The sequence below is a fragment of the Pseudophryne corroboree genome, chromosome 6 (genome assembly GCF_028390025.1).
Source record: "Pseudophryne corroboree isolate aPseCor3 chromosome 6, aPseCor3.hap2, whole genome shotgun sequence".
Classification (NCBI taxonomy): domain Eukaryota; kingdom Metazoa; phylum Chordata; class Amphibia; order Anura; family Myobatrachidae; genus Pseudophryne; species Pseudophryne corroboree.
The window spans coordinates 297,057,023-297,071,272 of record NC_086449.1 but is presented as its reverse complement, the minus strand read 5'-3'; the positions used below and the strand labels follow the sequence as shown (position 1 = coordinate 297,071,272).

General features: G+C 49.7%; 1 protein-coding gene across 2 annotated transcripts in view; it reads right to left on the bottom strand.

Annotated features, from left to right (window-relative positions):
- Positions 1-14,250, bottom strand: part of MYZAP (myocardial zonula adherens protein) — a 272,628-nt gene that overhangs the window by 22,145 nt on the left and 236,233 nt on the right. The gene's annotated exons all lie outside the window — the stretch shown is intronic.

Sequence of the window (14,250 nt, the reverse complement as noted above, 5' to 3'; positions counted from 1 at the left end):
GTCCGTTCCCGGAGCCGCGCCGCCGCCCCCCTTGCAGAGCCAGAAGACGGAAGATAAAGATGAAAAACGGCGGCTGAAGACTCCTGTCTTCATTAAGGTAGCGCACAGCACTGCAGCTGTGCGCCATTGCTCCCACTGCACACCACACACTCCGGTCACTGTTGGGTGCAGGGCGCCGGGGGGGGGCACCCTGGGCAGCAATTAGTTTACCTTTTTGGCACAAATAGCACATAATACAGTGTATAACACTGTATATGTGCAAAAACCCCCGCCATTAACATTATAAAAAGCGGGAGAAGCCCGCCGCTGAGCGGGCGGGGCTATCTTCCTCAGCACAGCCAGCGCCATTTTCTCTTCACAGCTCCGCTGGAAGGACGCTCCCCAGGCTTTCCCCTGCAGTATCCAGTACAACAAGGGTAAAAAAGAGAGGGGGGGCACATAAATTTAGGCGCAATTTGTGTTAATAAGCAGCTATTGGGAAAAATCACTCAGTATAGTGAAAATCCCTGTGTTATATAGCGCTGTGGTGTGTGCTGGCATACTCTCTCTCTGTCTCCCCAAAGGACTTTGTGGGGTCCTGTCCTCAGTCAGAGAATTCCCTGTGTGTGTGCGGTGTGTCGGTACGGCTGTGTCGACATGTTTGATGAGGAGGGTTACGTGGAGGCGGAGCAAGGGCAGATAAGTGTGGTGTCGCCCCCGACGGGGCCGACACCGGATTGGATGGATATGTGGAAGGTCTTAACAGACAGTGGTCAACTCCTTACATAAAAGGTTCGATGACGCAGCAGCCTTGGGACAGCCGGGATCTCAGCCCGCGCCTGCCCAGGCGTCTCAGAGGCCATCAGGGGCTCATAAACGCCCACTAGCTCAGATGGTAGACACAGATGTCGACACGGAGTCTGACTCCAGTGTAGATGAGGATGAGACAAATGCACAGTCTACAAAAGCCATCCGATGCATGATTACTGCAATGAAAAATGTATTGCACATTTCTGATATTAACCCGGTTACTACCAAGAAGGGTATTATGTTTGGGGAGAAAAAGCAGCCAGTGACTTTCCCCCCATCTGATGAATTAAATGAATTGTGTGAGGAAGCGTGGAGTTCCCCTGATAATAAACTAGTGATTTCTAAGAGGTTACTGATGGCGTACCCTTTCCCGCCAACGGACAGGTTACGTTGGGAAACATCCCCTAGGGTGGACAAGGCGCTCACACGCTTATCAAAAAAGGTGGCACTGCCGTCTCAGGATACGGCCGCCTTAAAGGAGCCTGCGGATAGAAAGCAGGAAGCTATCCTGAAGTCTGTGTATACACACTCAGGTACTATACTGAGACCTGCTATTGCTTCAGCATGGATGTGTAGTGCTGCAGCCGCATGGTCTGATACCCTGTCAGACAACATTGATTCCCTCGACAGGGATACTATTTTGCTAACCATAGAACATATAAAAGACGTCTTATATATGCGGGATGCACAGAGGGACATTTGCCTGCTGGTATCTAGAATTAATGCAATGTCCATTTCTGCCAGGAGAGTATTATGGACTCGGCAGTGGACAGGTGATGCTGATTCTAAAAGACACATGGAGGTTTTGCCTTATAAGGGTGAGGAATTGTTTGGGGACGGTCTCTCGGACCTCGTATCCACGGCAACAGCCGAGAAGTCAACTTTTTTACCTCAGGTTCCCTCACAGCCTAAGAAAGCACCGTATTATCATGTACAGTCCTTTCGGCTTCAGAAAGGCAAGCGGATCAGAGGCGCATCCTTTCTGCCCAGAGGCAGGGGTAGAGGAAAGAAGCTGCACCAGGCAGCCAGTTCCCAGGAACAAAAATCCTCCCCCGCTTCCTCTAAGTCCACAGCATGACGCTGGGGCTCCACAGGCGGAGCCGGGTGCGGTGGGGGCGCGTCTCCGAAACTTCAGCAACCAGTGGGTTCGCTCACAAGTGGATCTCTGGGCTGTACAAATTGTATCTCAGGGATACAAGCTGGAGTTCGAGGCAACTCCCCCTCGCCGTTACCTCAAATCAGCCTTGCCAGCTGCTCCCAGGGAAAGGGAGGTAGTACTGGCGGCAATTCACAAGCTGTACCTCCAGCAGGTGATAATCAAGGTTCCCCTCCTTCAACAGGGACGGGGTTACTATTCCACAATGGTACCGAAACCAGACGGTTCGGTGAGACCCATTCTGAATTTAAAATCCTTGAACACTTATATAAGGAAGTTCAAGTTCAAAATGGAATCGCTCAGGGCGGTTATTGCAAGCCTGGAAGAGGGGGATTTTATGGTGTCGCTGGACATCAAGGATGCTTACTTGCATGTCCCCATTTACCCACCTCACCAGGAGTACCTCAGGTTTGTGGTACAGGATTGTCATTACCAATTCCAGACGTTGCCGTTTGGTCTGTCCACGGCACCGAGAGTATTTACCAAGGTAATGGCCGAAATGATGATACTCCTTCGGAAGAAGGGAGTTATAATTATCCCGTACTTGGACGATCTCCTTATAAAGGCTAGGTCCAGAGAGCAGTTGTTAGTCAGCGTAGCACTCTCTCGGGAAGTGTTGCAACAGCACGGCTCGATTCTGAATATCCCAAAGTCGCAGCTGATTCCTGCGACACGTCTGCTCTTCTGGGCATGATTATGGACACAGAACAGAAGAAGGTGTTTCTCCCGGTGGAGAAGGCCCAGGAATTGTCATCTCTGGTCAGGGACCTCCTGAAACCAAAACAGGTGTCGGTGCATCACTGCACGCGAGTCCTGGGAAAGATGGTGGCTTCTTACGAAGCAATTCCCTTCGGCAGGTCCATGCAAGGATCTTTCAGTGGGATCTGTTAGACAAATGGTCCAGATCGCATCTTCAGATGCATCGGTTGATCATCCTGTCCCCAAGGGCCAGGGTGTCTCTGCTGTGGTGGCTGCAGAGTGCTCATCTTCTCGAGGGCCGCAGATTCCGCATACAGGACTGGGTCCTGGTGACAACGGACGCAAGCCTCCGAGGATGGGGGGAAGTCACTCAGGGAAGGAACTTCCAAGGACAGTGGTCAAGTCAGGAGACTTCCCTTCACATAAATATTCTGGAACTAAGGGCCATTTGCAACGCCCTGAGTCAAGCAGAACCCCTGCTTCAAAACCAACCGGTGCTGATTCAGTCAGACAACATCACGGCGGTCGCCCATGTAAACCGCCAGGGCGGCACAAGAAGCAGGATGGCAATGGCAGAAGCCACAAGGATTCTTCGATGGGCGGAGAATCACGTGCTAGCACTGTCAGCAGTGTTCATTCCGGGAGTGGACAACTGGGAAGCAGACTTCCTCAGCAGGCACGACCTCTACCCGGGAGAGTGGGGACTTCATCCAGAAGTCTTCACGCTGATTGTAAATCGTTGGGAACGGCCACAGGTAGACATGATGGCGTCCCGCCTCCACAAAAAGCTAAAAAGATATTGCGCCAGGTCAAGGGACCCTCAGGCGATAGCTGTGGACGCCCTGGTGACACCGTGGGTGTACCAGTCGGTTTATGTGTTCCCTCCTCTTCCTCTCATACCCAAGGTACTGAGGATAATAAGAAAGAGAGGAGTAAGAACTATACTCATCGTTCCGGATTAGCCAAGAAGAACTTGGTACCCAGAACTACAAGAAATGATCTCGGAGGACCCATGGCCTCTGCCGCTCCAACAGGACCTGCTGCAGCAGGGGCCCTGTCTGTTCCAAGACTTACCGCGGCTGCGTTTGATGGCATGGCGGTTGAACGCCGGATCCTAACGGAAAAGGGCATTCCAGATGAAGTGATTCCTACGCTGATAAAAGCTAGGAAGGATGTGACAGCAAAACATTATCACCGCATATGGCGAAAATATGTTGCTTGGTGTGAGGCCAGGAAGGCCCCAACAGAGGAATTCCAGCTGGGTCGATTTCTGCACTTCCTACAGTCAGGAGTGACTATGGGTCTAAAATTGGGATCCATTAAAGTCCAGATTTCGGCCCTGTCTATTTTCTTTCAAAAAGAACTGGCTTCACTGCCTGAAGTTCAGACGTTTGTTAAGGGAGTGCTGCATATTCAGCCCCCTTTTGTGCCTCCAGTGGCACCTTGGGATCTCAACGTTGTGTTGGATTTCCTGAAATCACATTGGTTTGAGCCACTTAAGACCGTGGAGTTGAAGTATCTCACGTGGAAGGTAGTCATGCTGTTGGCCTTGGCCTCAGCTAGGCGTGTGTCAGAATTGGCGGCTTTGTCATGTAAAAGCCCATATCTGATTTTCCATATGGACAGGGCAGAATTGAGGACTCGTCCACAATTTCTCCCAAAGGTGGTGTCAGCGTTTCATTTGAACCAACCTATTGTGGTGCCTGCGGCTACTCGGGACTTGGAGGATTCCAAGTTGCTGGACGTAGTCCGGGCCCTGAAAATCTACGTTTCCAGGACGGCTAGAGTCAGAAAAACTGACTCGCTATTTATCCTGCATGCACCCAACAAGCTGGGTGCTCCTGCTTCAAAGCAGACTATTGCTCGCTGGATCTGTAGCACGATTCAGCTTGCGCATTCTGCGGCTGGACTGCCGCATCCTAAATCAGTAAAAGCCCATTCCACGAGGAAGGTGGGCTCTTCTTGGGCGGCTGCCCGAGGGGTCTCGGCTTTACAACTTTGCCGAGCAGCTACTTGGTCGGGTTCAAACACTTTTGCAAAATTCTACAAGTTTGATACTCTGGCTGAGGAGGACCTTGAGTTTGCTCATTCGGTGCTGCAGAGTCATCCGCACTCTCCCGCCCGTTTGGGAGCTTTGGTATAATCCCCATGGACCTTACGGAGTACCCAGCATCCACTAGGACGTCAGAGAAAATAAGAATTTACTCACCAGTAATTCTATTTCTCGTAGTCCGTAGTGGATGCTGGGAGTCCGTCCCAAAGTGCGGACTCTCTGCAATACATGTATATAGTTATTGCTTAACTAAAGGGTTATTGTTATGAGCCATCTGTTGACTGAGGCTCAGTTGTTGTTCATACTGTTAACTGGGTATAGTTATCACAAGTTGTACAGTGTGCTTGGTGTGGCTGGTATGAGTCTTACCCTGGATTCCAAATCCTTTCCTAGTAATGTCAGCTCTTCCGGGCACAGTTTCCCTAACTGAGGTCTGGAGGAGGGGCATAGAGGGAGGAGCCAGTGCACACCAGATATAGTACCTAATCTTTCTTTTAAGAGTGCCCAGTCTCCTGCGGAGCCCGTCTATTCCCCATGGTCCTTACGGAGTACCCAGCATCCACTACGGACTACGAGAAATAGAATTACCGGTGAGTAAATTCTTATTATTCCCCAACAGCAAAAGAAAGTACCACCCTATCAGATGCAGTCCTTTCGGTCGCACAAGTCCAGAAGAGGTCGGGGATCCTCCTTCCTCGCCAGAGGTAAGGGCAGAGGCAAAAGAGCACCTGCTTTGGCAGGTGCCCAGGAACAAAAGTCCTCCCCGGCTACTCCAAAGCCCACAGCATGACGCTGGGGCTCCCCTGAGGGAGTCCGCACCGTTGGGGGCACGTCTTCGACTTTTCAGCCAGGCTTGGGTCAGCTCAGGCCTGAATCCTTGGGTGTTGGAAATAGTTTCCCAGGGTTACAAACTGGAAGTCGAGGAGTCCGCGCCAATTTTTCAAATCGGCCCTATCAGCTTTCACATCGGAACGGGCTGTAGTCTTAGCTGCAATTCAAACGTTGTGTCTACAGCAAGTAATAATCAGGGTTCCCCTGAACCAGCAGGGAAGAGGTTACTACTCAACCCTATTTGTGGTCCTGAAACCTGACGGTTCGGTAAGACCTATTTTGAATCTGAAGTCCCTAAACCTGTACATAAAAAGATTCAAATTCAAAATGGAATCACTCAGAGCGATAATATGGAGGAGGGGGAGTTTATGGTGTCTCTGGACATAAAGGAGGCGTACCTTCATGTCCCCATATATTCCCCCCATCAGGAATACCTGAGATTCGCTGTACAGGATTGTCATTACCAATTTCAGACGTTGCCGTTTGGGCTTTCCACGGCCCCGAGGATTTTCACCAAGATAATGGCGGAAATGATGGTGGTCCTGCGCAAGCATGGAGTCACAATTATCCCATACTTGGACGATCTCCTAATAAAAGCGAGATCCAGAGAGAAATTGCTGTGCAGCGTGGCGCTCTCTCTGAGAGTGCTCCAGCAACACGGTTGGATTCTAAATCTACCGAAGTCACAGTTTATTCCGACAACTCGGCTAACGTTCCTAGGTATGATACTGGATATGGAACAAATGAAGGTCTTTCTCCCACTGGAGAAAGCCCAGGACATCCAGAACATGGTCAGAGACCTGCTAAAAACGAAAAGGGTGTCAGTTCACCAATGCACTCGAGTTCTGGGAAAAATGGTGGCGGCCTACGAGGCCATTCCCTTCGGAAGGTTCCATGCAAGGACTTTTCAATGGGACCTTCTGGACAAGTGGTCCGGGTCCCATCTGCACTTACATCGGAAAATAACTCTGTCCCCAGGGGCCAGGGTGTCTCTCCTGTGGTGGTTGCAAAGTACTCACCTGCTGGAGGGTCGCAGGTTTGGAATTCAGGATTGGATCCTGGTTACCACGGACGCGAGCCTCCGAGGATGGGGAGCAGTCACACAAGGAAGACATTTTCAGGGACTGTGGTCAGACCAGGAGTCCTGTCTACACATCAATGTGTTGGAACTCAGGGCCATTTACAACGGCCTTCGACAAGCGGAGAGTCTTCTTCGAAACCTACCGGTTCTGATTCAATCAGACAATGTCACAGCAGTGGCTCATGTGAACCGCCAAGGCAGGACAAGAAGCAGAGTCGCGATGGCGGAAACCACCAGGATTCTTCGCTGGGCGGAAAATCAAGTAAGCGCTCTGTCGGCTGTCTTCATTCCGGGAGTGGAACACTGGGAAGCAGACTTCCTCAGCAGACACGATCTCCATCCAGGAGAGTGGGAACTTCATCAAGAAGTCTTTGCAGACGTAACGCGTCTTTGGGGAACTCCTCAAATAGACATGATGGCGTCACGCCTCAACAAAAAGCTTCGGAGGTATTGTGCCAGGTCTTTGGGACCCTCAGGCAGTAGCAGTAGACGCTCTGGTAACACCGTGGGTGTTCAAATCGGTCTACGTGTTTCCTCCTCTTCCTCTCATCACAAAAGTGTTGAGGATCATAAGACGAAGAAGAGTACAGACGATACTCGTTGTCCCAGACTGGCCTCGAAGGGCCTGGTGCTCGGATCTACAAGAGATGCTCACAGGAGATCCCTGGCCTCTTCCTCTGAGGGAAGACCTGTTGCAACAGGGGCCCTGTGTATTTCAAGACTTACCGCGGTTACGTTTGACGGCATGGCGGTTGAACGCCGAATCCTAGCGAAAAAGGGGATTCCGGAAGAGGTCATCCCTACTTTAATAAAGGCTAGGAAGGAGGTGACGGTAAACCATTATCGCCGTATCTGGCGAAAGTATGTGTCTTGGTGTGAGACCAAGAATGCACCTACGGAAGATTTTCATCTGGGTCGTTTTCTCCACTTCCTACAGACAGGAGTGGATATGGGCCTGAAATTAGGCTCTGTTAAGGTACAGATTTCGGCCCTCTCGATTTTCTTTCAGAAGGAATTGGCTTCTCTTCCAGAAGTCCAGACGTTTGTAAAGGGAGTGCTGCACATCCAGCCCCCTTTTGTGCCTCCAGTGGCACCATGGGACCTGAACGTGGTGTTGCAGTTCCAAAAATCACACTGGTTTGAACCACTTAACAAGGTTGAGTTGAAATTTCTTACCTGGAAGGTGGTCATGTTGTTGGCCTTAGCATCAGCAAGGCGAGTGTCAGAATTGGCGGCTTTGTCACACAAGAGCCCCTACTTGATTTTTCATGTGGATCGAGCTGAATTGAGGACACGTCCGCAATTTTTGCCTAAAGTGGTTTCTTCATTCCATATGAATCAACCTATTGTGGTGCCTGTGGCTACAAGTGACCTGGAGGATTCCAGATCCCTGGACGTAGTCAGGGCCTTAAAGATTTATGTAGCCAGGACGGCTAGAATTAGGAAAACAGAGGCTCTGTTTGTCCTATATGCTGCTAATAAGATTGGCGCACCTGCTTCGAAGCAGACTATTGCTCGCTGGATCTGTAATACGATTCAGCAGGCTCATTCTACGGCTGGATTGCCGGTACCAAATTCGGTTAAGGCCCATTCCACTAGGAAGGTGGGCTCTTCTTGGGTGGCTCCCCGAGGCGTCTCGGCATTACAGCTTTGCCGAGCGGCGACTTGGTCGGGGTCAAACACTTTTCCTAAATTCTACAAGTTTGATACCCTGGCTGATGAGGACCTAGCGTTTGCTCAGTCGGTGCTGCAAAGTCATACGCACTCTCCCGCCCGATTGGATGCTTTGGTATAAACCCCATGGTCCTTACGGAGTCCCCAGCATCTTCTAGGACGTAAGAGAAAATAAGATTTTAAACCTACCGGTAAATCTATTTCTCCTAGTCCGTAGAGGATGCTGGGCGCCCGTCCCAGTGCGGAAACTCTGCAAGACTTGTATATAGTTGTTGCTTACATAAGGGTTCTGTTACAGTTGGAATCGGTCTTGGACCGTTACTGTTATTGTTCATAAGGTTAACTGGTTATGTATGATCCAGGTTACATGGTATGATTGGTGTGGGCTGGTGTGAATCTTGCCCTTGGATTTCTAAATCCTGCCTTGTATTGTCCATCTCCTCTGGGCACAGTTCTCTAACTGAGGTCTGGAGGAGGGGCATAGAGGGAGGAGCCAGTGCACACCCATAGTAAAATTTCTTTTTAGGTGCCCTATCTCCTGCGGAGCCCGTCTATACCCCATGGTCCTTACGGAGTCCCCAGCATCCTCTACGGACTAGGAGAAATAGATTTACCGGTAGGTTTAAAATCTTATTTTCACTCTCACTCAAAAAATTCCGTATTTCGGAATATTCCGTATTTTGGAATATTTGGATATGGGATACTCAACCTGTATTATAAAAAGCTCACATATATCTTCGTATACAGATATCGGCTTGGCAATTCATGTCAGTTTCGGCTCCGGACAACGCACAGTCACAGGGCACCTTGACGCTTGTATCAGGTTATTGCTGGTCAAATCTCACGCAAATCCACAGATAGATGTCACCACGTCTCGCGTCTGTAAGCCATGCCCAACGTGTTTGGTCATCGACTTCATCAGGGGGTGTGGCCTTGTCTCCCGCAGTCCTTTATTTATACTAGAGGTGATATATGCTCTTAGCTAGCAATAGACAATAGTGTCCTCAAACTACAACAGGTTTTCCTGATATTGGGCATAAAAAATCGTGGACCCTATCTCATCAACTTCATCTAAATACAATACATCACAATGTTAAAAACAATTATAAGTTACATCTGCTTATCAAAAACATCTATATGCACATGTTTACATTACATTAATAATCTCAAGGCATGGTGTATCGGTCCCCTTTTTACTGTAGTTCTTTAATATGTTATACACATTTACCTCTATCAGTATGACCACTTTTATTCAATTTAGTATATATTAATATCATAATTCATATTTTTATTATCATACTATCTCTACGTTATCGCCATGTCACTAAAAAACCTTACATTTTACAAACATTATTGAAATAGTTAAAAACTTCTCAGATCGAGAAAAATTATAATAGATGCTATTTTTCTCTCAAACAGCTTATCATTTATACACAATATAAGTCTCTATTAGCTCAATTGTCTCGTAAGTTCACTAGCCGAATAGTGTATAAAGCTTTATAAAAATCATATATAAAAATCATAAGAGTAACTAATGTTAAAAAATAGAATTTTAATTACCTACTGGTAAATCCTTTTCTCGTAGTCCGTAGAGGATGCTGGGGTCCATATTAGTACCATGGGGTATAGACGGGTCCACCAGGAGCCATTGGCACTTTAAGAGTTTAACAGTGTGGGCTGGCTCCTCCCTCTATGCCCCTCCTACCAGACTCAGTCTAGAAACTGTGCCCGAGGAGATGACATACTTCGAGAGAAGGAATTACACAGATAGTGGCGAGATTCATACGAGCTCACACAACAGGCAAATCCGGCTAACATGCCGGAAAACTCAGCAACAGCTGAAACTGTACTGAAACAGTAAATATCGCAGAACTTACCTAGGAACCAGGCAGTACTGAACTATGAAACCAATGCAGGAAACGAAGCGCTGTGGGCGCCCAGCGTCCTCTACGGACTACGAGAAAAGGATTTACCGGAAGGTAATTAAAATCCTATTTTGTGTTACGTCCTAGAGGATGCTGGGGTCCATATTAGTACCATGGGGATGTACCAAAGCTCCCAGCATGGGAGGGAGAGAACGGAGGCTCCTGCGAAACCGCTTGACCAAACTTGAGGTCATCAGAGGCCAAAGTATCGAACTTGTAAAACTTGGCAAACGTGTTCGACCCAGACCAAGTAGCTGCTCGGCAAAGCTGTACAGCCGAGACACCCCGGGCAGCCGCCCAGGAAGAGCCCACTTTACGAGTAGATTGGGCCTTTACAGATTTCGGACACGGCAAGTCTGCCATAGAATATGCATGCTGGATAGTGAACCTGATCCATCGAGAAATCGACTGCTTAGAAGCAGGAAACCCAATTTTCAGTTTTTCCATGATGAGCTGTCCTCTTCACATAAATCTTCAAAGCCCTCACAACATCCAAGGCCTTTGAAGCAATTGAGGAGTCAGTAGCCACTGGCATCACAATAGGCTGGTTGATATGGAAAGCCGATACAACCTTAGGCAGGACCTGTGGACAAGTCCTAAGTTCCGCCCTATCCTCATTGAAAATCAGATAGGGACTTTTACAAGATAAAGCCCCCAATTCCGACACACGTCGGGCAGAAGCTAAGGCCAACAAAGTGACCGCCTTCCACGTGAGAAACTTGATGTCAGCCTCCAGTAGAAGCTCAAACCAAGCTGATTGCAGGAACTGCAACACCACATCAAGATCCCAGGGTGCCGTAGGCGCCACAAAGGGAGGCTGGATGTGCAGAACCCCTTTCAAAAAGGTCTGAACCTCAGGGAGGACAGCCAATTGTTTTTGGAAGAAGATGGACAAAGCAGAGATTTGGACCTTGATGGAGCCCAATCTCAGGCCCATATCCACACCTGCTTGCAGGAAAAGGAGAAAGCGTCCAAGTTGAAGCTCCACCGCAGGACATTTCTTGAATTCACACCAAGAAACATATTTTTTCCAAATTCGATGGTAATGTTTAGACATTACCCGCTTCCTAGCCTGTATCTTGGTAGGAATAACTTCACTCGGGATACCCTTCCGAGCTAAGATCTGGCGTTCAACCGCCATGCCGTCAAATGTAGCCATGGTAAGTCTTGACAAGCCAACGGCCCCTGCAGTAGCAGATCCTCCCGAAGCAGCAGAAGATCCAGCAGATCCGTGTACTAAGCCCTCCTTGGCCAGTCCAGAGCAATGAGGATTGCCAGAACCTTTGTTCTTCTTACTAGTTGAAGAACCTTTGGTATCAGAGGAAGTGGAGGGAACACATACACGGACGTGAACACCCACGGTGTTACCAGTGCGTCCACCGCCACTGCCTGCGGGTCTCTCGACCTAGAACAGTACCTCCGCAGCTTCTTGTTGAGGCGGAAGGCCATCATGTCTATGTGAGGAACCCCCCACCAACCGGTACCTCCTCAAACACCTCCGGGTGGAGGCCCCACTCTTCTGGATGGAGATCGCGTCTGCTGAGGAAGTCTGCTTCCCAGTTGTCTACTCCCGGAATGAAGATTGCTGACATTACCACCGCGTGTCTTTCTGCCCAGAGGAGGAGTCTTGACACTTCTGACATGGCAGCCCTTCTCTCCGTTCCGCCTTGTCAGTTTATGCAGGCCACTGTGGTCACGTTGTCCGACTGCACCTGAACAGCCCGATCCTGTAGAAGGTGTGCTGCTTGCAGAAGACCGTTGTATAAGGCTCTTAGCTCTAGGACGTTTATTGTGAGAAGGGATTCTTGATTCGACCACCTTCCTTGGAAGGTTTCCCCCTGAGCGACTGCTCCCCAACCTCTTAGACTTGCATCTGTGGTTAGAAGGATCCAGTCCTGAACTCCGAACCTTCGGCCTTCCAGAAGATGTGGTAGTTGTAGCCACCAGAGGAGCGAAATCCTGGCTTTCGGTGACAGACATATCCTCTGGTGCATGTGTAGGTGAGATCCCGACCACTGGTCCAAGAGATCCAGCTGAAAGGATCGAGCATGAAACCTTCTGTACTGCAGAGCCTCCTAGGAGGCAACCATCTTCCCCAGAAGGCGGATGCACTGATGAACCGATACCCGGGTAGGCTTCAAGACATCCTGGACCATTGTTTGAATCACCAATGCTTTCTCCAGATGAGACTTTGGAATGTTCAGGATCCAACCGTGATCCCTGAGCAGTTTGTCGTGAGAGCAATGGATCTTAACAGCTTCTCCCTGGACGACGCCTTGATCAGTAGATCGTCCAGATACGGAATTATGTTCACCCCTTGCTTGCGGAGGAGAACCATCATCTCTGCCATCACCTTGGTAAAGACCCTCTGTGTTGTGGAGAGGCCAAAACGGCAGCGCTTGAAACTGATAGTGATCGTCTAACAGTGCAAACCTGAGATATGCCTGATGCGGCGACCAGATGGGAATGTGGAGGTACGCATCCTTGATGTCCAGGGACACCAGGAACTCCCCCTCCGTCAGTCCTGAGATGACAGCACTCAGAGACTCCATCTTGAATTTGAACTCCCTGAGTTAAGAGTTCAAAGATCTTAAGTTCAGAATTGGCCGTACCAAACCATCCGGCTTCGGTACCACAAAAAGGTTTGAATAGTAACCTTTCTTCCACTGATGAATCGGAACCGGAACAGTGACCTCGGACACCACACATTTTTGGATAGCCTCCAGAAGAACTGTCTGCCGGCAGAGCTGGCAAGCCTGATTTGAAGCAAACGGTGAGGCGGAAGATTTTGAAACTCCAGCCTGTACTCCCTGGACACTATATACAGTACCCAAGGGTCCAGGCCAGACGACACCCAGACGTGGCTGAAATGCCGGAGTCTTGCCCCCCATCTGACCTTTCTCCAGGCCTAGCTGTCCACCCTCTAGCTGGGATCTGCGCTACAACAGTGCAATCCTGATTACATGGGATGGGATCTTCCAGAGAAGATAAATCCTCTGCAGCATATGAAACAGAGTCTCTAGACATGTTTTCAAATACACACCAATCACCCCACATACACACAGGGTACTGGGCAGACAGAGTTTCCCCCCAAAGAGTGGCAGAGAGACACAGAGATTGGAGCCAACCCACACACAGCGCTATTATAGGTATAGGGAGACCCTAAACCAGCACTGTGTCCCTTAATAGGTGACACAGCCTTTACACAGCCTCCCCTCCCTTCTACAACCCCCTGGTACTGTACAGATAGCTGGAGTTGCACTGGAGGGACTGATCTTCCACTTGCATCCGACTGCAGGCAGGAAAATGGCGCTGAAACGCTGCTGGGTCCGCTCTGAGAAGCTCCGCCCCCTTAATGGCGCTGTCTTCCCGCTCTTCTGAGATTATACTGGCATGAGGATTTTATGCTGGCTGAGATCCGCAGACCCCGACAGGCTTATTTGGTCAGTGTAGGGTCAGGTGCTGGCTCAGGACACCCCTCACAGCGCCGCACTGAAGTACCGCTGAGCCGTCCGGGAGCGCAGTTAATACTGCGCTCCTACCCTGATGCCGCCATCTTCACACTGAACCCCCCGCTTGTTAGGGGGGACAGTGACTCACTTGCCACACTTCAGCTCTGCAAGGGGGTGGTGGCATGCTGCTGGGGTGAGCGTTCCCCTGTGGCTGGGCGCGATCTGTCCCCTCTGGAGCTCAATGTCCAGTCAGCGGAGACAGTGGCTCAGACCCCGCAGGGCAGACACTGCTCCCCCCCTCAGTCCCTCGTTGCAGGCAGGCTGTTGCCAACAGCCTCCTGTAAAAAAAGAAACTCTAAAATAAACTTTACTAGAAAAGCTCTGTAGAGCTCCCATAGCTGTGACCTGCTCCTCTGGGCACATTTTGTAAACTGAGTCTGGTAGGAGGGGCATAGAGGGAGAAGCCAGCCCACACTGATAAACTCTTAAAGGGCCAATAGCTCCTGGTGGACCCGTCTATACCCATGGTACTAATATGGATCCCAGCATCCTCTAGGACATAAAAGAAATAGGTAATACCTATTCATTAA